The sequence below is a fragment of the Adiantum capillus-veneris genome, chromosome 17 (assembly GCF_014529385.1).
Source record: "Adiantum capillus-veneris isolate H3 chromosome 17, ASM1452938v2, whole genome shotgun sequence".
NCBI lineage: Eukaryota > Viridiplantae > Streptophyta > Polypodiopsida > Polypodiales > Pteridaceae > Adiantum > Adiantum capillus-veneris.
Window position 1 is genome coordinate 7,188,742 of NC_140947.1, and position 13,132 is coordinate 7,201,873.

General features: G+C 41.7%; 1 pseudogene; it reads left to right on the forward strand.

Moving 5' to 3' along the window:
• The first annotated feature begins 1,573 nt into the window (after positions 1–1,573).
• The window catches only part of LOC147436760 (uncharacterized), a 46,659-nt pseudogene continuing 35,100 nt past the window's right edge, over positions 1,574–13,132 (forward strand).

The following is a 13,132-nucleotide window of genomic DNA, read 5'->3' on the forward strand; positions in this document are numbered from 1 at the left end:
CATGATATATTGAGTGACTGAGAGAGGTTTCATATCATTTGGGTGAAAAAATTGGGTTCTAAGCAGACTTTAGCACTTTTGACTGAAAAAGGCTAGAACAGCTAAAATTGGGGACTTTTGAAATCCAAACCAAAATTTAAGCATACCACTGGGTTGCTGACATCAAGGGGAAGCTGTGGGTCAAGTCTGGGGTCACACATGCCAAAAAGACATCATACGCGTAGGATGTCATATGTGTGATTTTGCACTCCAAACTTGACTGTGAGCATACCAAAGTGATCAGCACCTCAAGGGGAGCCTGTGCTTTGAATTTGAAGCCATTCTGATGAAAAAGACATCCTGCGCGTAGGATGTCTAAAGCAAGAAATTGAATCCAGAGACTAACTGGGGGCATAGCAAGGTGTTGTATAGCCTGAGGCAAGCCTTCTAGTCAATTTTGGTCCAAATTGGAGTTGATTATATTGATCAAGACCAGCAGCAACAGGCTGTCATAAAATATTTCTGATCCATTGACCAACTTATAGGTGTCCAAATAAAAAAGTGAAAACAACCGTGGACTCAGCACATCAAGGGGAATCCATAGTGCAAAAATCCAGGCAAAACAGAGCAGAAGACATCCTATGCGTAGGATGTCTACTGGGACCTACTGAAGAGAAAATTTGAATGGGCTTAGACAGTGAGGTTCCATTTGGCTTAAGGGTTCCAGAACTTCTTTCAGAAGTGAATTTGGATCTTGTTTGTCCATTTGACGGAGCAAAGACTGAATTCAGACTTTTTCACGTAAAATTGACCAACATCGAGGGAAGTACAGTTTCAGATTAGCAGACCTAATCCAGAACATCAGCTGTTATAAAATATAGTAGTGGTTGAGATTAATTCTCCAGTTATACCAATCATCACTAAGATAACCTCTAGCAGTTAAATGCTTTGATTCGATTGCCGACATTAAATGCTTGTGTACAGGTATATTCAGCAGCAGCAAAGCAAGAAGGTATATTCAGTAGCAGCAAAGCAAGAAGTTGTGCAGAGACTGATCCTTTGCCAGGTGAGTGGTTGGATTTGTGATAAATTGCATTGATAAGTTTGATGAATTTAAGATCAGGAAGATATATTTTTAGAGACCAGAAGGTGGCAGGTGACCAAGGTAGCTTAGTGTCCACCGAGGAGAGTGTAACCAGGCAAGGCTAGATCCACTAGCACCGATTATTGAGGAAGGTAGTGATACTGACACGTCGTCAGAAAAATTTTTCTTCATGATGGGTAGTCAATAGCCAGGAGGTTTTACCTATGAGATGGACCAATGCCAGGAGGAAGCACTTCCCTAAATGCTTTGAATTATTCCAAGTTCACTGTGATCTTCTTAGAAGGAACAAACACGAGGGGAGCCCTAGTCTATTATGACTATCGAGGACGCAAGTGCATTTGTATTGAAGAAAGGCCGGCTCAGAGATTGGAGATAATTCGAGTCTATGATGATGGAGATAGATTCCGAGACAAAAAGGGGAACCACTATCTGATAGTTAGTAACCCTGAAGATCACAACAGATATGGAGATAACGTGGTGAAAGGGAAAATGGTTTCAAAATCTCAAGAACCGCCACCAAACATTGATCGACCTGGAGCAATTTTTATGTATGATAAGAAAACAACTAGGGTTTCAAATTATAATGAGAATGTGGGAATCTACAAGCATGAGAGTGAGGGAATAGTTGCTTACTTTCACTGCAAAGAACCATACTTAACCAAGTTAAGCAAAGACAAAATTCTTTACTTATTCTCCTATGAAACTGCAATGGGGAAGGATATTATTTTTGTTGATAGATACGGGCGAGAATACCAACGCGTTCTCCCAGAGGAGGTAGAAAAGGCAACAGTTCCAGGAGCATCAACATATGCCCTCGACGAAGTGCCAAGAGACACCTACATCCCTAGCAAGTCGACAAATCCCTTTTCAGAGGAGTATGACGCTACGTCACATTCTACCCGACCGTAGACATTCAACAATCAAAACCAACCAGAAACTTAGCCATCATTGCAGGCATGGCTTCGACAGAGTGCAACATTGGAACAAGAACGAAATCGAGATGGTTATCAAGCTGCACGAGGGCAAGAACCACCACTCTATTCAAGGTATCAAGGAGAGAGTAAACCAAAAACTCAAGGGTCAACGGAGCCTGGAAGACCACCCATAGAACGAGTTCGAAGAGATGAACCATCTCTTGCAAGAACTATTAGAAATTATGGCTTAGGAGCACCATTGAGAGAGGAACCACCTTACTACAGAAGACCAGAGGAGGTATATCGATTAGGACGTGGAGATCCAATGATGAGGTTTGTAGACCATCGTAGAATTAGACCTTCTCAAGTGCAAAAATGGGTAAACAAGAAATACACAGGAAACAGAGATCCAAGAGATCATGTAGCAGCCTTTGTGCGTGCAATTAGAGCTGAAGAGGTGTTAGATTTCACTACCCAATTTGCAGGGTTTGGACTAACCCTCGAGGATGACGCTGCTACTTGGTTTGACTCTGTGGAGCATAGAGACTTTGAGTCTATGGAGGAGGTCTTTGACGAGTTTATCGAGGAATTCTCACAAAGGGGGATAGCTGATAATACCGTCTCACAAATCCATAAATTCAAACAGAAAGACGGGGAATCTATGAGAAAGGCAGTCCTAAGATTAAAAACGTATGTTAAATTCTTCCCTGTGGAAGAACTGCCAACTCAGTCCAGACTTATGCTTATATTCATCCAAGGACTAAGGAATGCAGATCTCCAGAAGGACTTACATATGAAAAGGAGCACGACATTGAATGAGTTGACCAAGGAGGCTATTTACCTTGTGGAAAATTGTGCGGTCTACAAAGAGGGTGAGTTCAAGGATCTTGACGATGATTCATCTTCACAACAAAGCGGAGGCAAGTCTTCTAAGACAGCACCGAAAGGAGAAGTGGCTGTAAACTAGGAGCAGCTTGTAGAGGAAGTGCTACAAAAGATTAACTTGTACACCAAACCCCAGGCTAAACAGCCCAAGTGTTGTGCTATCGAACAAAAATGGACAAACCATGGGACGGAGGAATGCTATTATAACAAGGGATATGTGAGAGAGAGACCTTACGCTCCCCAAGCTCAGGTAGCTTCTCCTCAAGTTCCACTGATGCCTAGGTATCAAGAAGGCAACCTACCAGGACCTGTAGGTATAGAAAGACCACAACCAGTGTTGGGGCAACAACCACCCCTACCGGGATTACGACCAGTCGGCATAAGATACACACCAACCGTAACTGAATCAGAAGAGAAGGCTTTGGTGCCTATGCATGCATATTATGAAGATCCCAATGGATATGCGGCAAACCCTATCTATTATCCACCAGAAGAACCCTCGACACCAGAACCATGGAGCATGATAGGAAATACAGGACCACCAACAACTGCACAGGCAGCAGGAGAAGGAAGATATAGCTTAGATGAATGAATATTGTTGTTCATAGCCAATGGAGGCATGGGCGGACAGAGACATGCATACCAACAAAGAGGAGCTCAAGGAGCACCTCAACAACCCAAGGGACCCGGCTACAAGTGTGGTGGAGACCATTGGCTAAGAGACTGCCCTCATGATGAAATCATTAGAGTCAACGCATATTGCACCGAGTGTGGAGTTACTCATTTGATTCTTGATTTCCCTAAGAACCCGAGCAAAGGAGCAAAAACTACCTTGAACATACTAGAAACCGTGCCTTCCAGTGGAGGGTCAGAAAATGAAACAATCATACCTATTCAGGCGGTGACACGAGCCCAGGCTCAAAGAATGACGAACAAACCCATCATTGAAGAACCAAAAACCGATGCCCCAAGTTCAGAAACGAAAAATCGGAGAAGCACTTGGAAGGCTAGAAAGGCACGTATGAAAGCCAGGAAAGAACGAGAGCAAACAGCTCTATCCGAGGAGTTAAAACACACAAAGGATAGATTAGAGTGGTTAGAGGATCTAGCTAGCGTAAGCTCACACACCACGGAAACCATAGCACCTAAGGAAATAGCAGAACCCAAAAGTGTAGGATCAGGAGGATCATTACTGGCAGACGAGGTAAATGCGCAGTTGGATGCACTTTAAAAGCTTATGAAGCCAGACTCAAAAAGAACCAAACCCAAGAGCAAAGATGGATGACTTATCCATATGCTGAAATAGAAAAATAGAGGTTGGAAATGTGTAGAAAGATGATTGAAACAGCTCAATCTTTGATGGAAAACCCGCTTGGTAAACCTGCAAATGGGTAAGAAGAACCAACTCCAACCCCTATCCAACCAACTTTAGAGGAACAAATAGAAACGAAGGAAAGACTCACGAATGCCTATGAGTCTAGGGGAGAGCCTATCATAGTGCCAAATACAACAGATAAGGCAAGTGACGAGTTCCAGCCTAAAACATTGGTAGAAATGGGTAAGGACTGTAACGGTCTAGATGACTTGTGGAAGCAAATCCATGAGGCCAACGAGGCTAACAGGGTGAGTAACCACATGAACAACACGAGAAAAGAGAAACACGAGATCTTACCTCCTATTGAATAATTTGAGGCAAGGTCACAAATGAACTTTGATATACATTCAGAAGGGGGAGACCAGGGATCAATTAGTTTGGGGCACAGCCAACCAGACTCGTTGAAAACTCTACCCTCTTACCTAGGAGAGTATGAAGCCAAGACTGAAGTGAGGGAAATCCCATCTCAAATACTTTCTTCTAACAAAGTGATGGACTCATAAGGGATGATTGAGTTATTGTCCACCCCGGTGGCATGCACAATCACATTAGCCGAACTCCTAAGGTTACGACCAAACATGTGGACCACAGTAGGCAAATGCCTAGAAAAATTTGGAGTGAAAGACCCCACCTCGAAGCTTCAGGAAGGGATCAGAGAATTGGACAGGCCTCAACTAAATACTAGGCCAGTACCTTTAAACAAGTTTGGAGAGTATTGCGAGGGAGAAGATGGAAACACCACGCTACTAGTAGACTTCCAAGGAGTAGTTTCCAAAGCCATTCTTGACAGTGAAGCGGGAGTTGCCATCGCCACCAAGGAAATCTGGAAAAAACGGAGAAAACCAGCCTTAAGAGCTACCTGAATGAAATTTCAATTGGTAGATGGGTTCATGGAGAAGCCTCTAGGACTCTTAGAAAAAGTGATTGTCACTTCCTACAGAATCGAGTATGAGCATACATTTGCAATAGTCGATTTCGACAAAAAGAACAATTATGAGATCATGTTGGGAAGACCATTCATGGGACAATTGAAGATGGTCCAAGATTGGGGTTACGACCACATATACCTCAGACATGGTGAGACAACAACCAAAATACACCTGAAAGACCATAGTTACAAGGATGTGAACCAGACACCATTGGAAGAGTTTGATTCGGCTACAGTCACAGGATCGGAACTCCCAGCATGGTTAGGGCAACAAAAAGAGCTATGGATGTGCGGAGCTTCACATTGTGGAAGCCTAAAAAGAGAGGAATGCGTCTTAGAAAGAGCTATTGAGGACAAGGAGTATATTCCAGAACCTTTTCCTAAAGATGCCTTGGAACCTCTAGAATGGGAACTCCAACAACAAAATTTTGCGACAAGGATGGCTATGATGTGCTACCCTACTACATGGTAAGCATTATACCAGCAGGAGATGAGACGATAGAACCACCAGAACAAGAAGAGTTTTATAAATCCTCTGAACATCTGGAGGTCAATAATGATGCAAATAATGAGTTTTCAAACAACTCAAGAGAGTGTGGGGAGAAAGCAGAAAATATCAAGTTTTATGATTTTGCTAATTAGCACCCTAGACGCCAGGAACGCTATAGGAGAAAACGAGCAGGAAACAAAGAGAGATAGAACCTGATGCCCAGGATAAAAGGTAAAACTCACTATCTGATGCTTCTAAAAGCAGAGGATTGTGTAAAAGATCAAATATCAGGAAGATTCTCAAAAGTTCGAAGGGAAAGAACACTAGAGGAAAAAAGACAAGTACGAAAAGCTAAAACAGAAACAAAATCACAAAAATCTCAAAAATAAAAAAAAGAAACAACAAAAGACCAAGAGTGGACCAAACTGGAGCGTAAACAGAAATACCAAGAACTGAAATGGTCTTTACGAGAGATATGGACTACTGAGGAAGATAGTGATGGTAAAGGGGAGTCAGAGAAGGGAAACATGAATGTACCATCGCACTATCGGAAATTCACCATCCAGGACAGAAAAATCATAATGACACCATTAGTCAGGGAAAGAACCAACCAAGAATCTTACGATGGGCTAGAAAATGCAAAAAGGATAGACCTCGCGGAACTAGGTGAAAAGCCTCAGTCGGTCTATATAGCAACCGATTTAGAGCCTGAAGAAGAAGAACTTCTAACACAACTTCTCAAGAAGTATAAAGATGTGTTTGCATGGTCCTACAAAGACCTCAAAGGAGTTGATCCATCGATATGCCAACATACAATTCCTTTGAAATCAGATGCAAAACCTAGCAAACAGCGTCCTTATACATATAATGACACATTTGCTAAACGAATCATAGAGGAGATTGACAAGCTGATGGAAGCTGAATTCATCTATGAAATCGAACATACAGATTGGGTGTCACCCATTGTGGTAGTCCCCAAAAAGAACAAAAAACTGCGAGTGTGTGTAAACCTCAAAAAGTTAAATGCAGCCACCATAAGGGATAATTATCCTTTGCCAATCACAGAACATGTACTTGAGAGGGTGGCCGAGAAACGTTCTTATTCCTTTCTGGATGGATTTTCAGGATACAACCAACTGGCAATTGCAATGGAGGATCAGCACAAAATAGTGTTTGCCACAGAATGGGGAATTTATGCGTATCGAGTTATACCATTTGGCTTAACTAATGCCCCAGCTACCTTTCAAAGGTTAATGACGCGCGCATTCAATACCTGAGAATATTCTTAGAAATCTACATGGATGATCTTTGTGTACACTCTTTACTACGAGAGGAACATATTGACCATTTGCAAAAGGTATTTGAAAAATGCAGGACATATCGAATCTATCTTAACCCGAAAAAGTGTATTTTTATGGTTAAGCAAGGCCGCATCTTAGGACACATTGTCTCAAGAAATGGCATAACCACTGACCTAGACAAAGTCATAGTCATAGTAGACCTACCCATGCCTACTAATGTGAAACAAGTGCAATCCTTCATGGGACACTGTGGGTATTATCGAAGATTCATATATATGTATGCAGTCATCGCACAACCTCTGTATCGTTTGCTAGTCAATTTCGACTGGACCGAGGAGTGTGAAACTTCATTCCAAAAGCTGAAGGAAAACCTTGTATCAGCATATGTACTTAAAGCACAGGATTGGGAAAATATATTCCATGTTCACATTGATGCTTCTGCATATGAAATCGGGAGTATTCTGGCTCAACCTGGAGACGGAAAAATGGATTTTCCAGTTTGTTATACAAGCCGACAGTTAAACAGTGAAGAAAAGAACTACACAACCACCAAAAGACAGGGGTTAGGAATGATTTATGCTGTAAAGAAATTTCGGCATTATTTTCTCGCAAAAAAATTTGTGTTCTTCACAGATCATCAAACTCTTTTGTATCTGGTGAATAAACCATGCAATACAGAGAGAATTGTACGCTGGTTTATTATATTGCTAGAGTTTGATTTCACAGTGGTGGTAAAAAAGGGTAAAACCCATCTACGAGCGGATCATCTTTCAAGGATACACAATGGGGAAGCTCCTAAAGGAGTAGATGATGACATACCAGATGCTTATCTTTTCAATATTGAAATGATACCCAAATGGTCTGAGGAAATTGTTAGCATTCTTTCCTTTGGAGGTAGGTTTGATAACACGGAATACAGATCCAAAAAACAAACAATTCGACAAACAAAAAACTTCTAGTTGATTGCAGGACAGCTGTATCATCTAGTCTACGATTATGTATAAATCCGGAGGAATTCGAGTGTTACCTAGAAGAGGCACATGTCCAGGATTTTGCATTTCATTGTTCAACAATGAAAACAGACCAGAGACTGAAACAGTTAGGGGTTTATTGGCCAACTATGTATGCGGACACACATTCTTATGTTACCAATTGTACTATATGTAGCACCAAACGACCAGTGGATCACGCGACATTGTTTCATGTAAACATTGCACGTGCATGGAGTCAATATATCATTGATTTCTTAACCACCAGAACGTTTCTTGAAAACATAACAAGAGCACGGAAAAGGGCTATAGAGTTGGAGGCTCACGACTTTCAGTTAATTGGGAACCAACTCTATAACCGAGGAAAGGACAATCAACTTAGAATCTGTGCAAGTGAAAGTGAATACCTGTTGATTCTACAACATGCACATAGAGGAATAAGTGGAGGACATTTTTCAGACGATAAGACAACAAAAATTATCTTAACCGTAGGAATATGGTGGCCTACATTGCATATGGATGTTGAAGAGTTTGTAAAGCGTTGTGACGCATGTCAGGGTACCAAGGTGCCGATAAAGAGAGATGAGATGCCACTACGGCCAATGATGGGAGCAAGGACATTTACAAAATGGGGCATTGATTTTGTGGGATCTATTTCACCTCCTGCATATCGCACCCATATCCAATATATCATTGTGGCTACGGACTATCTCACAAAATGGGCGGAAGCCAAGGCAACATAAAAAGCATATGCACGGACCACTGCACAATTTTTGTATGAGAATTTTTTTGTACGATACGGTTTACCAATAGAAATTGTCAGTGTTCGTGGAACACATTTTCTTAATGAAGTCATTGAATATCTGCTAGAGGAATTCATGGTCATACATAGGAAATCTGCTCCATACCATCCACAGGCAAATGGACAAGCTGAGGCCACAAATAAAACACTATGCACGGTTCTCACTAAAATTGTGTCAGAGTCAAGAACAGATTGGGATCAACAGCTACACTCAACACTATGGGCATACAGGGTAGCTTACAAAACATCGATCGGAACGACACCGTACAACATGGTGTTTGGCATAAATGCTATATACCCATAGAGTTTTTAATTCCAACTCTACGAGTAGCGAAATGCTTAGAATGGACAGGGCATGAGCTCTCTTCAAGAATAGATGACCTTGAAAAGCTAGATGAACTTCGCTTGAATAGATGACCTTGAAGACAAAAAGAGTTTTTTAACAAGCATGTGCGCACGAAAGAGTTCAAAACTGGTGATTATGTACTTGTTTATACTTTGAAGCAACATGCCAAGAAACTTAAAAAGTGAGGGATGGGACCCTTTGTGATTAGTGATCCATCACAAAGCGGAGCTGTCAAGCTTGCTACATTAGCAGGTGAAGAAATGCCAAATTGGATTAGTGGGTGTCGATTGAAGAAATATCATTTACCACTAACACAGGATATGCTTCAACAGATCCATCAAGGAAAACAACGAATGACGGAGAAGCAGAGGGTACGAGAAGAATCTCAAGCAGAAGCACAAGAACGCATTGCAAAAAGAAGACTTCTGCGACAACAACAAAAATGTGGAGCACCATTGCGAATCAATGCCATCCGACTAATGAAGTTCGATGAAGACACAGTGGAGCCAATAATTGCGGTCAAAGTGGGTAGCAATCAAGTTGAATCGACGGCATTGCTTGATTCTGGAGCTCAAGAAAATTTGATCTCTTACAGATTATACAAACAACTCAAGTCCACCGGTCAACTTCATCCTACTCCACAAGTGCTGGAAAGTAGTACATCACATTCATTGAAAACATGGGGCTGGACTATATTGCATGTACAAGTACATCAATATATTTACCCACACAAATTTTATGTAATCAAGGATGAAAGCACACAACACCCCATGTTGTTGGGACAACCTTGGCAAAAAGAGTACAATGTGCAGATAGATTGGAATGTGAATACAGTCAAAATTCAGCATGCACAAGAACAACAGGTAATAGCCTTTGCTCAACAACCCCGCAATAATCAGCTTCCAGCAATGCAATCACTAGAAAAAGAGCCAAAAGCAAGGGTGCCACCAAAGAACAACATGATACCCAAGGCTAACAAACAGGTAAAAGCCAACCATGCTCACTACATACAGACGAAGTCACCGACCGCAATGCAAAGATCTAGGTTACCAAAACAAGAGAAACAAGTATGGATGCGGAAGGATAGAAATGACATGGCAGACCAAAAACAATACAACGGAAGAATTCAACTGAAGCAGATAGTTCAACCAAAAACCAAGGGCTTAAATAGATATGGATCCCAAAGAAAATGATCTGCAACAACTCAAATGAAACTCGCATTTGGATACCGAAACCGAAGAAAAAGGAATTCCCTGCAGTACAAGCAACATCAGAAGGCAGACAGCAGCATTTGCAACCGGAAAACCGACTTATGTAGATGCCAATAAGCAAAAAAATAGTGGCAACCAATACAGTAGCAATAAACCCTAAACCGGAAAAAACAAGCTACCAATGGAAAGCAAAAGAGATAAGGTCTACGGCCATTCCGGCCAAGCCAATTCTCTCCAAAGAGATAACTATGGCCATATCAACAGTAGCGGCAAAGCAAGCGACTTTTGCAAGAAAGACAATCAAACAAAGAGCAGTAGAGTTACAGCTGTTACTTGCAAAGAAAACAGGAAACCTTGACGGCGAATGCCAATAAGCATCTTGCTTATACCGTTCTCTTGCACAGGATTAATTTTTCCATGCATTGACCGAGTATGCATAAAATAGGGCCACATTACATGACCAAGCATTAGCACAATTTTTTCAAACTATGCACGGCACATACTCCGAGGCGATACCTTGTTGTTCGGGAGGACTCCGGCTAGGAGGGGGGGAGGCATTCTCAAATGCGGACCCAATGGCAGAAAGAGCAAAAAAGGACCTATTTTTTGACTATTTTTAAGGGTTCTTGTTTGATTGCAAAAAAATTTGGACTAACCCAAGTACATATACCCTTATACAACATGAATCTACAGGTATATGGGGCCAAATACCAAATCAAGCCCCTAGGTGTGTGTATATAAGTAGAAATAGCCATTTTTCGGGCAAAATATTGGTAAAACGGAGAAATCCGGCCATAAAAATTGCATGTGAGTGTATATAATGTTTTGCGGTGATGTTTTTGATTTATTATGATTTTTGGGGATTTTCTAAGTTTGATTTTCTATTTTCCTTTTAATTTTGCTAATTTTCGGAAAACGATCGTAATGAAAAAAAAATGGGGATAATCAGTGACTATAGGACAGCCTATGGTACAGTGGGGGTGCAATTATGAGACTAGAGCGAAAATCGTGTTTTTGCCAGATTTTGACTGAAATGCCAAATCTCTGGTAAACAGGGCAAATGGAGTCCAAATGAAGAAATTTTTGAGCCTAAATTGCATCTCGCAAGAAGTTGGGAGCACATGTCAAATTTCATAAAAGTGGTTCGGGGACCCCATTATAAGAAATTTTCACTTCATTTTTAGCTCATTTTCACTATTGTCCTTTGAGAGAGAGCTTCCGCCACATAGAGCGAGCGAAACTTCCAGCAGCTTCTACGACGCACATGACTACCCGACGGGCTTCAGACATGAGAGGTAGGCTCACCACCTTGAGCTTTTCACGCATGTTTGTCATCTTGTCGCGAAAACTAGCGTAGGGTTCACACACAAAGCGGGCAGTAGAGACCTACAAGTAGAAGCGGCCACCTAAAGGCTAACCCAAAAGCAACGAGACTTCATCAGCAGCTTATCCTAGCATAGGAGACCAGTCTTGGATGTCCAAAGGCAGTAGAAAACCATCGGAAAAAACCCTAATTCCTAGAATCCCGCAAGAGGCCACCAAATGGAAAATCAGCGGAAAGGCGCCCAAATGCTACCAAAATTTATGGGTAGGAGCATCTCAACATGCTCGACAAGTCTATGTAGCCCACATGACCAAAAGGTGACCCGAAGCGGCACTAAACTTCAGAAACAGCATCAGACACACAAAGCGTCAAATAGCTCTCGCGGCCAAACCGCATGTCCGTTTGCCACCAAACTTCACGAGCGGCTTTCCTAGACCATCAACAACCAAGTCCTATGGTGTTAGACCACCACAAGTTATTGAAGACATGTAAACGCAACCACGGGTGGTTCGAGAGCGACAAACTACCAAATGGAGCTCCGGTGAAGCCAAAGCTGACAAAAACCATACAACAAGGATCCCCAAGGGATCGGGAAGCTATGGAGACCAACATCAAGAAATTTCATCGCCGAAAAGCACTCCAAAAGTCAAAAAACGGCTCGGAAGCTCTATAATCCACATAGGGAGTTATTTTCTATCCATTTGGCTTTTTTGTTGAAATTAGGCTTAAAAGGGACTTAGGGGGACTAAGGGCAGGCACTAGTGACAGTTTCCATGAAAAAATCATCAAGAGACATCCGACGTGTAGGATGTCTCAAGGGAATTTCTGGGCACAGAACCCAACATTTTTCATCACACATATTTTTTGAATAACCTTTACATGCTACCCACCAAGTTTCATCACATTGGGACCAACATTGACCTCATATGCATGAAAAAACGCAAAGTTAGGACATAGAGGCAATAATGGGCCATAGACCTACCAAATCTTGTCCAAATCACATGAAACTTGCATAACACATTCATGAGCACATAGCCAACCAACCTGTGTGGTCACCTGCAAGAAATGATGAAGTAGACATCCTACGTGTAGGATGTCTATTTGACATTTTTGGCCTACAGAGGGTGTTTGTCCATTCCATATCTTTTCTTATCATCTTCAAGAGCTCATATATCAAGTTTGAAGCCATTCTAAGAAATTTTGACCCCCAACACCTTCAAGATACACTTTTTGAGCTCAAAAACACTACCCAGGGTCTTACCAACATCAATTCTTGTCCAAATCAAAATCCAAGAGCATGGCCATGTTCCACATGCCAAGGACTACCCACATAACAAATCCCATGCCATTTTGATGAAATAGATATCCTACGCGTAGGATGTCTCCAGCATGTTTTTGACCTTCTGTGCAAAGAATGACATCATGGGAGCCATTACCATGGTGCAAGGAGCCCATATATCAATTTTCAACCCATTTGGACATC